Source organism: Lepisma saccharinum, chromosome 26 (genome assembly GCF_977018435.1).
Source record: "Lepisma saccharinum chromosome 26, izLepSacc3.1, whole genome shotgun sequence".
NCBI lineage: Eukaryota > Metazoa > Arthropoda > Insecta > Zygentoma > Lepismatidae > Lepisma > Lepisma saccharinum.
In genome coordinates, this window is record NC_139254.1 from 19,909,594 (window position 1) to 19,924,365 (window position 14,772).

General features: G+C 41.9%; 1 protein-coding gene across 2 annotated transcripts in view; it reads left to right on the forward strand.

The window, feature by feature from the left end:
• Positions 1–527: 527 nt before the first annotated feature.
• The window catches only part of LOC145979355 (uncharacterized), a 148,135-nt gene continuing 133,890 nt past the window's right edge, over positions 528–14,772 (forward strand). The window contains exons 1-2 of one of the 2 annotated variants that reach the window (XM_083112218.1): positions 528–659; positions 7,939–8,962. The gene's annotated coding sequence lies outside the window, so the exon portion shown is untranslated. The remainder of the gene's footprint in view (positions 660–7,938; positions 8,963–14,772) is intronic. The other variant, XM_083112219.1, reaches the window with a different exon arrangement.

Here is a 14,772-nt window from a genome sequence, read left to right on the forward strand (position 1 = left end):
TTCGCAACCATTCCGTTGCGCTTTAATATATTAATTCTTAGGTTCAGGAAAATATAATTTTCGGAAACGTATGACTGGCTACATAATCTTAAAGTTTTGCTAAAAAAAAAAGGTAAAGTGCTCCCCTGTGCATAGCAGCACGCCATGAAGGCGTATGGGGGAGTGGGGGTAAAGTTTTGCTAAACCCATTTTTATTATCGATTTACACGAGAAATTCTCACCTTCATTGAAAATAACGTTTGAATAGCCATCTGATCGCGCTCCAATGTAAAGCTTAGGGCAACCAAATGACGAACGAAATTATTTAGGGACACAACAAGGGTGGCGCCGCCACCGGAAAAGTTTGGAAATGAACAGCCACATACTACCATGATCTGTGCCTTCTTGTATCAAGAAGTGGCAAAAGCATTGCGCGCAGCGTGTGGCCCTGACATGTGCATAAAAATAGCATATCTTCGCATGATGCCCAACAAAGATTAGAAGTGCAAGACAGATAGGCACGGACACACAAAAAAAAATCATGTGTATTTGAATGGTAGTTTCCTATGATCTTTGAGTAATACGTTCTGGTACATGTAAATGAAGTGTGCGTCGTACCATGTGTCGAACATTGAGGAATCGACTACTTCCAAAATCAAAAAGGCAAAAGTGATACGAAAGTATAGGGAGAACTTCAACAAAGAATGGCTGTTCTTGACATGTGGTGTTCCTTTTACGATTACTATTATATTATTGTGCATAAAAATTGTTTTTCCTGCTACTAAAAACAATTCATTTCTCCATTTGTTCGCGTTCATATTGTTTACGCGCTCAAGTGTTGTGCGATAAGGGAGACCCTTTATTTTGCGGCATTCGAGTTGATTTGTCGCTCCGGATTCCACCCACAGACGCACACAGTTTCTTTCATTATTTCAGATGAGGAATGCTTACAAGGTTAGGTTAGGCCTGTTAGGTTGGGTTCCAATAGCATAAATACAATGAATTTTTTTTCCCTGCTACTAAAAGCAATGCATTTCTCCATTCGTTCGTGTCCATATGGTTTACACACAGTTTATTTCATTATTTCTTCGAGGAATGCCTACAAGGTTAGGTTAGGCCTGTTAGGTTAGGTTTCATTAGCATAAATACAATGACTAATTATTACTTACGCTAAGTGAACTAAACCTAGCTACCTAACAACGTAGGCATTTTTTGCTCACTAGATTTGTGCAGAAATATGCCTTTTCCTTCGTTGCTACGATTTCAATACTGCCCAACCTGGACACGTTATTCTGTTGTTTTTTTTTAAGAAAAAAATTTTCCGCACCTTAAAACTTACTTTTCCCGATTACTAACTACAAAACGTTACCAAAAAAATATGAACCGCGTTCCTCCTAAGCAGCCCATATTCTGCAGTCTTACCCCACTTTAAAGTCATACAACAAACACACGCGAACAAAATGCTTCGATACCTCCATTTCTCTTTGACACTGGACGAGCTATGACTGCTATGTGTGCGCAACGTGCCTGTATTACTGACAGTCGATGGTCAGACTAACTCCCGATCGCTTGGCAGGCACGTGCGTCATTTTGTTTCCTCTGTGTCAGCGCATGATTAATGGAACGTCAAAAATGACAAGAACTTTTTTGGTTACCTTGTACATTCCTGACATTACTACGACCACAAATTTTAACTATGCTTGCCGGTACTAGTTTACTATCCTTCGGACAGATTTCTTCATTTCTACAGAAGAAACTACTTACCGTAATAAGTTCCTGTAGTATTGTGTAACATCTGGAAGGTGTTTTGTGTGATGGAATGTTTCATAGCGGAAATTCAACCATTGACGCATAGCCCCACGAACCATTCATACATAGCTCCACGAACCATTTCCGGTAAGGTTAGGTTAGGTAGGGTCACAATAGATTACAATAGTTAAAAATTGGTTTCGAAAAAAATATGCATAGCCCCACACACCATTCTCACATAGCCCCACAAACCATTTGCGGAAACATACGTTCTTCAGTTACAAAAACACTTTTTTTTAAAAAAAAATTGATCAAAAAAACGTGAATACACGTTAAAAAATGATCCGTGAAGCAGATAGGTAAGTACAAATGTCAAAAATTGACGAAACTCAGAAGTTATAGGTGTCCGAAGGATAGTAAACATTTACCTGCTTGCCTAACCTAACCTAACGGTGAATGTTTCGTGGAGCTATCCGTCAATGGTTTGTGGGGCTACCCGTGCATGGTTTAACAATCTCAAATTTTAACTATGTGTGCCTAACCTAATCTTACCGAGAATAGTCAGTGGGGCTATCCGTGAATGGTCTTGCGCTAATTGTGATAACGAACCGATAAAAAATCTTATTTTCATAGCACTTTCACGGAAAACCCACTCACGACCGGATCAAGAAAGTGTGGGGCGTTACCCCCGCACCCCCTATATGCCTTTATGGCATGGTGCTAAGCATGGGGGAACACTTTTTTTTTTTTCAATGGAGGCTATTTGTTTCCATGTTTCTTCAGTTTGTCCGACAAAATGCCTTACTACAACATCCGACAACTATTTGGACGGCGCCACCCACTCCCATCTCTTGACAGTTCTGTCCCCTTACTACTTCCATGCGGACAACAAAAAATAATAATACAATGCATTTTCCACTTAATATTAAGAGGCTTAACACATTTTTCTGCCCCTCCAGAAATCTCTTTCTCTCTCCTTCTGCCATCACTGCTTTCTGGCGCCGTGGTTGTGTTGTGCATAAAAGGTGCCTAATAGTTGAGGCCGAAACTTACCAACAAGATTTCCTGTTCCCGTGCAGAGTTCCATAACGATATCTTTAAAAGAAGAAGTCAATCAAGGCAAAATTACCTGACATTTCCCTGACACCTCGAATTCCCTGACTTTTCCCGGTCTGTCGCCACCCTGACTCAACGTGTCAGTGCTTATATTAGGGCGAAATTCAGTTTATTTTTTTCTTATGTTACCAAAAACACTGCACTTGCAAAGGGCAGGGTAAGACTGCAGAATATGGGCTGCTTAGGAGGAACGCGGTTCATATTTTTTTGGTAACGTTTTGTAGTTAGTAATCGGGAAAAGTAACTTTTAAGGTGCTAAAAAATTTTTTTCTTGAAAAAAAAACAGAAAAACGTGTCCAGGTTGGGTGGTATTGAAATCGTAGCAACGAAGGAAAAGGCATATTTCTGCACAAATCTAGTGAGCAAAAAATGCCTACGTTGTTAGGTAGCTAGGATTAGTTCACTTAGCGTAAGTAATAATTAGTCATTGTATTTATGCTAATGAAACCTAACCTAACAGTCCTAACCTAACCTTGTAGGCATTCCTCGAAGAAATAATGAAAGAAACTGTGTGTAAACCATATGGACACGAACGAATGGAGAAATGCATTGCTTTTAGTAGCAGGGAAAAAAAAATCATTGTATTTATGCTATTGGAACCCAACCTAACAGGCCTAACCTAACCTTGTAAGCATTCCTCATCTGAAATAATGAAAGAAACTGTGTGCGTCTGTGGGTGGAATCCGGAGCGACAAATCAACTCGAATGCCGCAAAACAAAGGGTCTCCCTTATCGCACAACACTTGAGCGCGTAAATTTATTTATTTATTTATTAATGCCTTGTTTTAAATGGCGGAGTTAAGGCCGTACAAAGCCTTTTCTTCCACTCAACCATACATTTAAAATTTTACATTATTATATTATACACAAAGTACATTAAGTCATTTCACATAGGTCCACACACACACATTATACTCATACACACAACTCTTAAAGCCCTGAATATAACACACAAAATACAAAATATATAATACACAAAAAACTAAATATGGAATGAAAGAATGCAAAATTTAAAATTGTATTTAAGTAACTGCAAGGTATTTTAAGAATTCGTTCACTTGCACATGCTTTTTAGTCTGCTTGACAGGGGAAGATCTAACGACTATTCTGAAGAGAGTGGCGAACACGTCTGCTAAAGGAAGCGACGGAGCTTACTGCTCTAGTGCTTTCTGGCAACTGATTCCATAATCTTACACCCGATACGGAGAAAGAGTTGGAGAAGAAGTTTGATCTGTGGACGGGGATGGAGAGAACTGAGGAGCTCCGTGATCTGGTGTCGCGATCGTGAAATTCGTGAAGAAATTGGAAGCGAGAGAGGAGATAGGAAGGTGACTTGAGGTTGAGAACTTTGTAAAGTAAAATCAGAGTGTGCAGCGTTCGTGTTTCTTGCATACGTAGCCACCCCAATTTGAGAAAATAAGGTGATAGGTGGTCCCAATATTTTAAATTAAAAATGTATCGTAAGCAGGCATTTTGAACGCACTGCAGACGTCTAGCTGACTCACCTGTTAAGCCGGAATACGCTACGTCACAATAATCTAAATGGCATAAAACTAGGGACTGACATAGTTTGGCCTTGATAGAGGTGGGGAGAAACTTGCCCATGCATCTTATAGAATGCAGAGATGCGAAGGCTTTTCTACACGCCGAACTTGTGTGATGTGACCACGATAAATTTCCGTCTAATACAATTCCCAGATCTTTAACAGTTTGGTTAAATGGAATGTGAGTCGAATCTACAAGAATGGAAGGCAGAATGTTAAGATCTACGTAACGTTTCAGTTTATCGGAAGCAATCAAAATTGCTTGTGTTTTGTTAGGGTTAATATACATACCATTGTCTACCGACCAGTTAACAATCCTCTCTATATCTTCATTAACCTTGGAAATACCATCGCTTAACATTACTGGGGGTGCAGAATAGTACAACTGGAGGTCATCGGTATACAGGTGATAACGGCAGTGTTTCAAGATATTTGGCAGGTCATTAATGTATAAAGAAAATAATAAAGGGCCGAGTACACTTCCTTGCGGAACGCCACAAGTGATCTCAGATAGCGCCGAGCACTTTCCATCATAAATCACCCTTTGTTTACGTCCAGTTAAGTAGGATTTGACCCAGTCGGTTGCAGAGGTGGTAAAATTAAAAAATGATTTTAGCTTGGAAATGAGAATATCATGGTCGAGTGACTGGAAAGCTTTCGTGTAGTCCAATAGAACTAAAACTGTCGCCTGTCTGCAGTCCATAGCTTGTCTGACGTCGTCGGTTATGTGAGTCATGGCAGTGTTAGTGCTGTGATTAGGTCTAAATCCCGACTGAAACGGAGCCAGAACTTCATTTGTATGTCGGCTGATTTGGTCGTGAGCAATGTATTCTAAAGCTTTCGATAGCGCGGGAAGAATACTGATAGGTCGGAAATTGTCAATGGAAGTGGCGGGGTCAGTCTTGGCGAGAGGAACAACGTGTGCTATTTTCCACTTATCTGGAAAAATACCAGAGCGCAGAGAAAGATTAAAAATGTCAGTGATGTATGGCAATACATGAGGTAAAATCATCTTTATTAGTCGCAATGGGAGGTTGTCGGCTCCTTCAGAACCAGATTTTATCCGACCGATAGCAGTTGCAACTTGGAACTCATAGACTGGGTTAAAATTAAACTCTATCATTTCTGTTTTGTGGTTTGCTATAGCTCTAATAGTAACATTTTTAGCATCCTTATTCATTGAATTAGAGAGAGAGAAATGCGTATTTAATTCATCAAGGGACGAAACACGAGTAGGATCTACGTTACGTTTCATTCCTAGCCCTAGATTTCTTAAGTTATTCCACAACATTCGGGGGTTGCCTTGCATATTTAATAATTCGTAAGAAAGCCTTCTCTTTGCGTTGCGCACGGCCTGATTACATTGATTTCTCAACACGCGGTAGTTATTAAAACTATTTAAAGTATTTGGAGATTTGAGGTGCTTGTCAGATTTAAACCTGCGGTGAGCCGAATCGCGCTCCGCCATAAGTGCGAGAATGCTGTCGGTCATCCAGGGGGAAGCAGGCCGCGTGACGGATTTTTTCTTTAGTGGAGCATGTTTGTCGAAAAGGTGTAAGATTAGACTATTTAATTCGTTAAGCTTATCGTTAATATTAGTGAAGCTGTTTATTGAATTCCATGGGGTTCTTGTAGCATCTTCGTTTAGTGAAGCGGGGTTAATTTTCTTTAAATCGCGGTATTCAATTATGTTTGGCTTGGATTTCGGAACATTGACCGAGTAAGCAACGTAAATAAGATCGTGGAACGAGAGACCGCAGGCACTCGTTTGTCCATGTTTGGTGATTCGAGAGCAGTCTCCTGTTAAGATGATATCTAGCCAAGAATGCGATGTAGCCGTGTGGAAGGTAGGATCGAGCTTCAAAATATTTAGATTGTAAGAAGAGATAGCAGCGCGGAATTTATTTACTTCAGGTTTGCCAGTTTCTAAATGAAAGTTCAGATCGCCCAGTAATAATACATGCGAGTACATGGGAATGAGTTTAGCCAGTTCCTCCTCACAATTTACAAAGCACGTTCCAGGTGGACGGTACGCAACAGCCAGCAGTAGCTTCTGTTTGTTGATGGTAAGTTCCAAGAAAAGATATTCTGTCAATCGTGCGTAGTTACCGTCAGATTTAGCCACAACCACCGCATTAATATCTTCCCTTATCAGTGCCATCACCCCGCCACCTCGTTTCCCCAACCTGTCGTTTCGGAAGACGTTGTAGCCTCGCAAGGAGACCATGCTGGAGGGTTTGAGGGGATTAAGCCACGTCTCCGATACAAGAATGCAGTGGAGATTCAGGGGGGAGAAAATAGCTTTGAAGCTATCAAGGTGCGCTGCGATGCTCTGTGCATTCACGTGTGACACCAACAGTGAGTTCGGACAAGTCTTCAGCTCGTTTCCGAGAATTTCGGCTGTGCTGACCGCGGGGGGCGGAGTGCCAGGGCAATTAGCAGAGCGACGACGCTCTTCAGAATTTCGTCCACTGTCACCGAGATGCGTTGTTGCCAGATTAGCCATTTTTAGAATTGAGGTTTAACGAACAGAAACAAGATGGGAGAAGAAACATTAGCATACCAAAATTAAATTTAGAATTATTACTTACCCTGTCAAGCACAATAGCATGGAGGAAAGCATCAGGGAATGACACACAAACACTCACATTAAAAAACGATAACATAAACAAGAACCCGGACAAAAAACTCACACTAAACACACATGATTTGAACACATCACACACACAATTATTCATACACAGCGTATCAGAACGACAAAAGTCACATATGCTCTTCATTACACTTCACACTCAGTTCGCGTTGCACCCCATGTCAAGGGAGAACGTCAAGATCCTCGGGGGAAGATATAAGGTAGCGACGACCTCCGTGAGATACGAAAATGCGCCCGTCTTGGCTCCAGGCATTGCGTGTCCCTACGCGATCCTTTGCCACCCGCAAAACCCTCTGTCTGTAGGGAGTTAGCGACTCTGTAATTAATAGGGACGAGTTCTTTAGCATCTTCTTCGACTTCCACACCTCGTTCCTGGAGCGGTAGCTTACAAATTTCACTATGATGGGACGTTTTCCCGATCTCAAAACTTCCGCAGACGATCTTTTCGGAGGGCCAAGCCTGTGGCACCGGTCAACGTGCTCGAGCTTGATGTGCTGCAACTGAAGCTTATTTTGTAAAGTCTGGAGCACGATGCTGTCCACGTCTTCGTTGGTGGTTTCGGGGACCCCATGCAGCAAAATGCAGTTCCTCCTAGAGTACTGCGCTAGGTCATCTATTTCAATTGTGTTCGTGCGTATCTGCTTGTTCATGCTCTCTAGGTCTCGCCGAAGCTCTGTCATGGAGTCGCTCGTCGATCTCTTAAATTCCACAAACTCCTCTCTGAGGTTCAGGAGTGAACAATATGAACGCGAACAAATGGAGAAATGAATTGCTTTTAGTAGCAGGAAAAACAATTTTTACGCACAATAATATAATAGTAATCGTAAAAGGAACACCACAAAATGGAAGTAGAAGGTACGTACTTTCAGGGGATATAAATTTTGTTCGTCTATTTAGAGGAAAAAAGCAGCCCATGTTCTGCAGTGAGACCTTAACATGGGCCTGTGAGCGGCCGCATCAAGTCGCTGCATTTGCCAGACACTTGGGTAGAATGCTGTGAACGAACGCACTGCCAAGCATTGGTTCCAGAAATTCCGTTCGGGAGATATGAGCCTTTCGGATGAACCTCGCAGTGGACAACCACATGTGTTGGATGACGAGGCCCTGAAAGCAGCCATCGAGGAGGACAGTGGTCTAACGTGTGATGAACTTGCAGAAAGGTTCTATGTTTCCACTGAAACAGTCAGACGGCACCTGCATGGGATAGGGAAGTCATACAAGTTAAGCAAGTGGATACCCCACACATTGTCGGAAGCCAACAAGGAACAACTAGTGACAGCTTGTTTGTCCTTGCTCACTTGGCATCTGAACACACCCATATTTGATCGCTTGCTCACTGGTGACGAAAAAAAAGGGTCCTATATGACACTCCCAAGCATACCAGACATTGGTGGTCGCCACATGACCCTGTTCCTCACACTTCAAGACCACCTCTGCACCCACGAAAGGTTATGTATGCTCTCTGTATGGTGGAATTGTCGGCAAGTTGTGCATTACGAGCTCCTTCCACCTGGTCAGACCATCACTGCTGACCTCTACTCTCAGTAGTTGCAAAGGGTGCACCATGCATTGCGGCAGAAGCAGCCGGCATTGGTGAATCGCAAGGGTGTGCTGTTCCTGCACAACAATGCCAAGCCACATGTGGCAAAGAGGACCCGGGAGACCCTTCAGCAACTTGGCTGGTAAACACTGTGCCATCCACCATATTCACCAGACCTTTCACCATCAGATTACCACCTGTTTCATTCCCTCGACAACCACCTCATTGGGAGATCCTTCGCAAATGACGGAGACCTGTGGAACGCACTCACAGACTTCTTTGCATCCAAGCCCATCGATTTTTACACCAGGGTATTGTGCAGCTGCAGGAACGTTGGCAAAAGGTGTTGGATGCTGATGGAGATTACTTCGAAACCAATAGGTATGTACCGTCCACTGTATTGCTCTTTGTTTATCACTGCTCTAGAACAGCAAGAACTTTTTTGGTTATCTTGTATATTTAGTTTTTTAAGTATTGGTAACACAAAATCTTCCAGTAAATAATAAGCAATCGTGCATGTCTGTTCCGATCACGGACCACTCCAAATTTTAATTCCAAATTCATTATTAGGAGGCCTCAATTAGTGAGTATGCGGTATTGTAAGTTCGCTCCTTGATTTATATTGGATGTCTTCGGACTGCAATGTCCAACAAAAGTCACATGCATAAACCAGAGCTTTAAACTTCAAATGTGCTGCTGGAATTTTGTTACTCTTTCATCATCCTGACGTATTACTGGTTTCGCACAAGTTAACATACGTTTACAATGACATTGCACTATTCTTAGATATCAAGAGGAATCCAACAAAACGGAAGATATATATTGAATACCATCACAAAAAAATGAAATGCAAATCTGCATTGGTGATCGTTATAAAAATTTGGCAAGTGCATGCACCCAACCTCAAATTTACTGCAACACTAGTATTGCAATGTATTGGGGCCTCGTCCTTGGATTTTTTGTGTGGAAGTACACAGGCAAAGAAAGGGAAACTGAATAACGGTTGCTGTAAAAGGGTCGAAATGCTGACAAGGGCTCAGTCTGCGTTGTCCTCCGTTAATCGGGAAACTAGTTTGATGCCAACAATGGGTACAGAAAATAATACAAGAGTAACAAGCAGGCTGAGGATTCTTCCAGACGACATTAGAGTACAGTTACCGATTTTTAATGGGGAAACAAAAGGGATGGAAGTTTATTGCTGGATGCATACAGGGAACTTTTGGGCATAAATGAAGAGGAATTATTGCTTTATCACCGGTATAATTTAACAATACAGGGAATTTATCCAATTTGTTTGAAATTTGGGATAGTTACTAATTTGGGCCTCGTAATCACGAATCTGCACTTAAAATTTGGCGCTCACGTATACATTTGGCGTTTATTTGGGGGCAGGTGAATCCGGCCAAATTCTAACATGCCCTTAACAGGGAGTCTATAGATATAGGCGGGAAGCCGAAGCGGAGGCGGGGCCACGATAGCGGTTGGGGGCGGTAGGTCGATTACCCCAGGGGCGGAGCCCGGAACCGGCGGGAAATTTGAAAATCGAGGGTGTGGAAATAAGAACTTAATTGAGATTATTTTGCTATTTCCATGTGTGAGCGCCAAACTTTAACTGCAGATATGTGATTACGGGGCCAAAATTAGTGAGTATACCGAATTTCAAACAAAATGAAGAAATTCCCGGTATTGTAAAATCGCTCCTTATCACTTTCCGTTAGCGTTAAAAGGAGATGCGAAGGAGTTTTCATTTTGCAAGCTCGTTTGAGGCATATGTGCAATTCAGGGATTTGTTGCTCAAGAATTTTCATGGTTTGGATCACGAACGAGAATTAGAGCGATTCTTGGATTCTCACTTTAAGCTAAAAAACGTGTCATTGGCAGTCTATATTCGCAAGATAGATAGATGGTTCGAGAGGGCAAAATCCACCCCTGTAGTCGAAGAGAAGGTTAATTTTATTCAGTGTAAATGTAACCCTGTGTATCGTGAGAGATTAAGATGTCAGAATTTCAATAGCATGAAAGATCTTCATGCGTATGCTTTGAAGCTACAGGGAGAGATGTTGGAAAACGCTACGTTTTGTCAGTATGAAACAGAACAGGAAATCATTAACTTTGCCTTGAGAGGCGCCACACCTCCTCAGTCCGAGGGACTGGTGGCCATCAGAGGGGCGAGTAGCACCACGGGGGAGGATCTGTTATGTGTTCTGGACCCGGCGAAATATTCTAGGTTAGGGAAGGAACCCCCTGCTGTTTCGAGGGAGACAAATGCGACTGACCACACAAGAATGTCTGACAAAGAACGCAAGTGTTACTTTGGTCAATCAACTGCACATCTGGTGAGTTTTCACAAAGTTGCAAAGAAAGATAATGTTTCAGAGTCAAAAGAACGTCATGGACAGGGCGTGACAGTGAGACGCGCCTGTAAATTCGACAATAAAGATGTCAAATAGTAAAATTCACAAACCTTTCGTTTTTGGATAAATAAATGGAATCCAGATCCATATGTATGTGGATACCGGTGCTAATATATCCTGCATGAGTTTGTATTTATGTCGGAAATTGGAAGAAAAGGGGGCAAAATTATGTCCTAGCAAGCTGAATGTACAGTTAGCTGACGGGAAAAGAACAACTGTGGGACACGTCTTTTTCAATGTTACTTTCTATGGTCAACGGGTTCGAGAGAAATTCTTTGTTTTGGAGAATCCCCAGCATGACCTAATCGCCGGTAGAAGTTTTATGGCCAGGGCGAAGATTTTAATTGCACCCGCGTTGAACGGTTGGGCTTTTCTGAATGAAAGGGACAATATTATTCCTTTTGACACAATTGGTAAGAAAGAGAAGAAAACTAGGAACCTCCTGTTTCACGTGGAAGAGAACCGCGACAAAGAAGTGTTGCAAACCCCCAGAGCCGAAAAGTCAGGAAAAAGAAAAGGTTATCGCCGAGGAAAGCAAAAGGAAAAGCAGATCATATTCCGATTAGCGACTTGAAGGATGAAGGTTATCTCCGTTTTGAACGCCTGGATGGTGGATATAAATATCACTGTGAATGAGAAATTCAGTAAGTTCCAGGAAAAAAGGAGAGGAAAAAGCCTACTTGCCTGGTAAGAGAGGACTCTGATTCGAGTCCGGGTCCTTCGGCTGCGCAGGGAGCGTAACGAAAGAAAGTAACCTTAGTTGACATTAAGGAAGATGTAATGGCACTAGCTACTTCGGATGATGATGGACAGGACAACGAAGATGAAGAATTATATTGCTCTGTTTTCTTGAAACGTGTTTTGAGGGACAACCCTGACACCACTTCTGTTGAACTTATTGGAGATATAACACCCGAGCCTCGGGGCGAAATCAACAATTGCACTCAATCAGTAATAGAAATAAACGAAATAGAAGTAAACGAAATAACAAACGGCAATATAAACTTGGAAGATAAGCGATTATGGTCAAGAGAACAACAGAAGGACTCATATTTGTCGTTGTTAATTGCGTGCCTTAAGGCAAAGGAAGTTAAATTTGATGAGAAATTGAACAAGAAAGTGTTCGATTTTCATCTGAGCACTTCTTACCTGGATGAAGATGGGATTCTCTACAGAAATATAGAAGAAGGGAAGGGGATGTTTCCCATGTTTGGACAGCAGCATAAGATTTAGACACCGGATTCGTTGAAACCGGAAGTGCTGCGAATATCCCATGACGAAGTTCACGCCGCACATCCATGGGCAGCTAAGACTCTGTTCAAGATTTTGGAGCAGTTTATGTGGAAAAATGTTTACTTCGCTGTTAGAGATTACTGCAGATCATGCCTCACCTGTTTGAGACACAATCCAGATTCTTCTAAAAAGATGGGATTCATGAGAAGTTGCAATCAGCCATGCCCAGGAGTGAAATTGTATGGAGATTTGTTTGGACCATTTCCGACCAGCTGTAGGGGACATTATCGCTACGTATTTCTCATTGAAGATTCTTTCACGAGACACACATTCTTGGCATCTTTGACTACAGTGACAGCTAGGACAATTTCCAACGCTTTATTGAAATATTGTCACCTTTACGGCTTTCCATAGATTTTTACCAGTGACAATCAAAGTGTGTTTCGTAGCCGCCTTGTTCGTGAAGTACTGAAATCATCAACTGCAAACCCGTCTACATTACTCCATACCGCCCACAAGCAAATCTTGCTGAAGCAGCAATTAAGACAGTAAAGAGAGCGATAGCCAAGTTTTGCACGGGGCACAGCAAGTGGTCAGAAAACTTAGATTCGATCTCATTTGCAGTGAATAACCAGGTTAATTCATCAACAGGAATGAAGCCGAGTCGTCTGCTTTTCGGTCGTGAATTACACGGACCAATGGATCCCCGGAAGATGCCCTTCAAAGGAAAAGAGGGAGAGAGGGAAGCCACGAAGGAAGACAGAACGCAGTATGCAATTGATCTTCAGGAGAAATTAGAGAAAGCAATTGAATTGCCACAAGAGAATCAATTAAAGAATCGTCAAAGATCGGCCAAATATTACAATAGAAAAAGGAGACCAGTTTCATTAAAAGAGCGGGAGCATGTTCTTTTGCAGTTCCACAAACAGTGTTCAGCACCAAACAGACTTCCAGAAGCACTTTTTCCAAAATTCAGTTATCCATTATTAATTCATAAATTCACAACAGAGACAAACATGATTCTTCTTGACGAGAAAACTGGGCGACAGATTCTTGCAAACGTTGACCAGGTGAAAAGATGCCCGAAGCATGACATACAGTTTCTGGTGGAAACGAAAGGGGGCCGGGAACAATGTTCAGCTGACCCAGAGACACCCCATGGAGCTTCGGGGGAAACAACTGGGCAGACCATAACAAACCAGTCTTCTCTACTTTGCCACATCGCTTAGGAAGTTTTTTTTTGTTTTTTTTTTTATAAAGAAGACAGTTCTAATTTAAATCTCCATTAGTTAAAAGTTTTTTTTATTCGAAGGTGCATATTTACTCGCGAGTGTTTGCACTTTCTGTAGTAATTAAGCAGAGAAGTGCTGCGAATTCACGTGCTGGATATTACTCCTATCCTAGGAGTAGATGGGAAGAGGTTCAATCCCAGAACCTCACAAGAAGGAAGCAGCCTGGAAGAGGACATCCTTGCAATGGATGTCAAACCGCCCACACCTGGAAATGGACCTCACGATGATTAATTAGGATGTCATCGGTTCCAGAGATCACCGGATGCAGTGAGGAATATTCAGAGAGTTTTATTCCGAAAAGTGTCAAGTGAGTGAAGTGGATGGTGTTAGTGTTTTTTTTTTAATTTCAGGCAAACCTCACCAGGACATTGGATACACAGACTTACCTGGGGTGAGCCCTTTTTTTTCGGTGAGGGGAGTATAATACTGTTACAAACAGTATTTGTTTTTTGTTTCTTTTTTGTGTTTGTGTATGATTCTGTATGCTTGGGTTTCTTCCATGGTTAAGTGTAGTTTAAAAGAGCCAATAAGATTTGAACTTTCAGCCCTCCCCCATGCGACGAGGAGGAAGTATAAATATGGCCTCTGACAGAGGACAAGAGTGTGCTTATGAACTGGATAGCAGAAGGGAGAATGATCTTCGGTCTCCAGTGGCCTCCCATGAGAAAGAGCATCCCGAGGCAGTTCTGCCGATGCTTAGCTTCCACTTGGCAGTTCTGCCGAGGAACTCAAGTTATAGGAATGTAAATAATGTAAATTAGAGAATTATTGGAAGAATCCGAGCCTTGTTTTGTTGAATTGTAAATAAATGTATAAAGCCCATTTCTGAGAGTTTTCAGCCATCACCCTGCAACATTAATTCAGTTAGTTCTTGCCTGTGATTGATTCTTTGGTTCCGAGCACCGTGGTGAGGAACGGGATGGGAACCCAGGACTAACGAGCCTATTTAGTTGTTTATTTGGGTTTTTTCCTGCCAGAAGCGGTCCAGTAAGGGTGGAGTGTTGCGGAACAAATGAAATTAACACCACTCTCTGTTCTGTCTGATAAAACTTGTGAGAGATGGTCATTAATCTTTCACTGGGTCAAGTTAATGTCCAATATTATGAAATAAAATACTAATCAATACGTAAATATTTTAATATCATATTTACTCGAACCATTCAATCATAAAAGCATATCACTTTTCTTCAAGAGTTGACTTTTCTCTGCCAGCCCTGCTAAATTTTCACTTTTCATCTATTGATTTGTACGA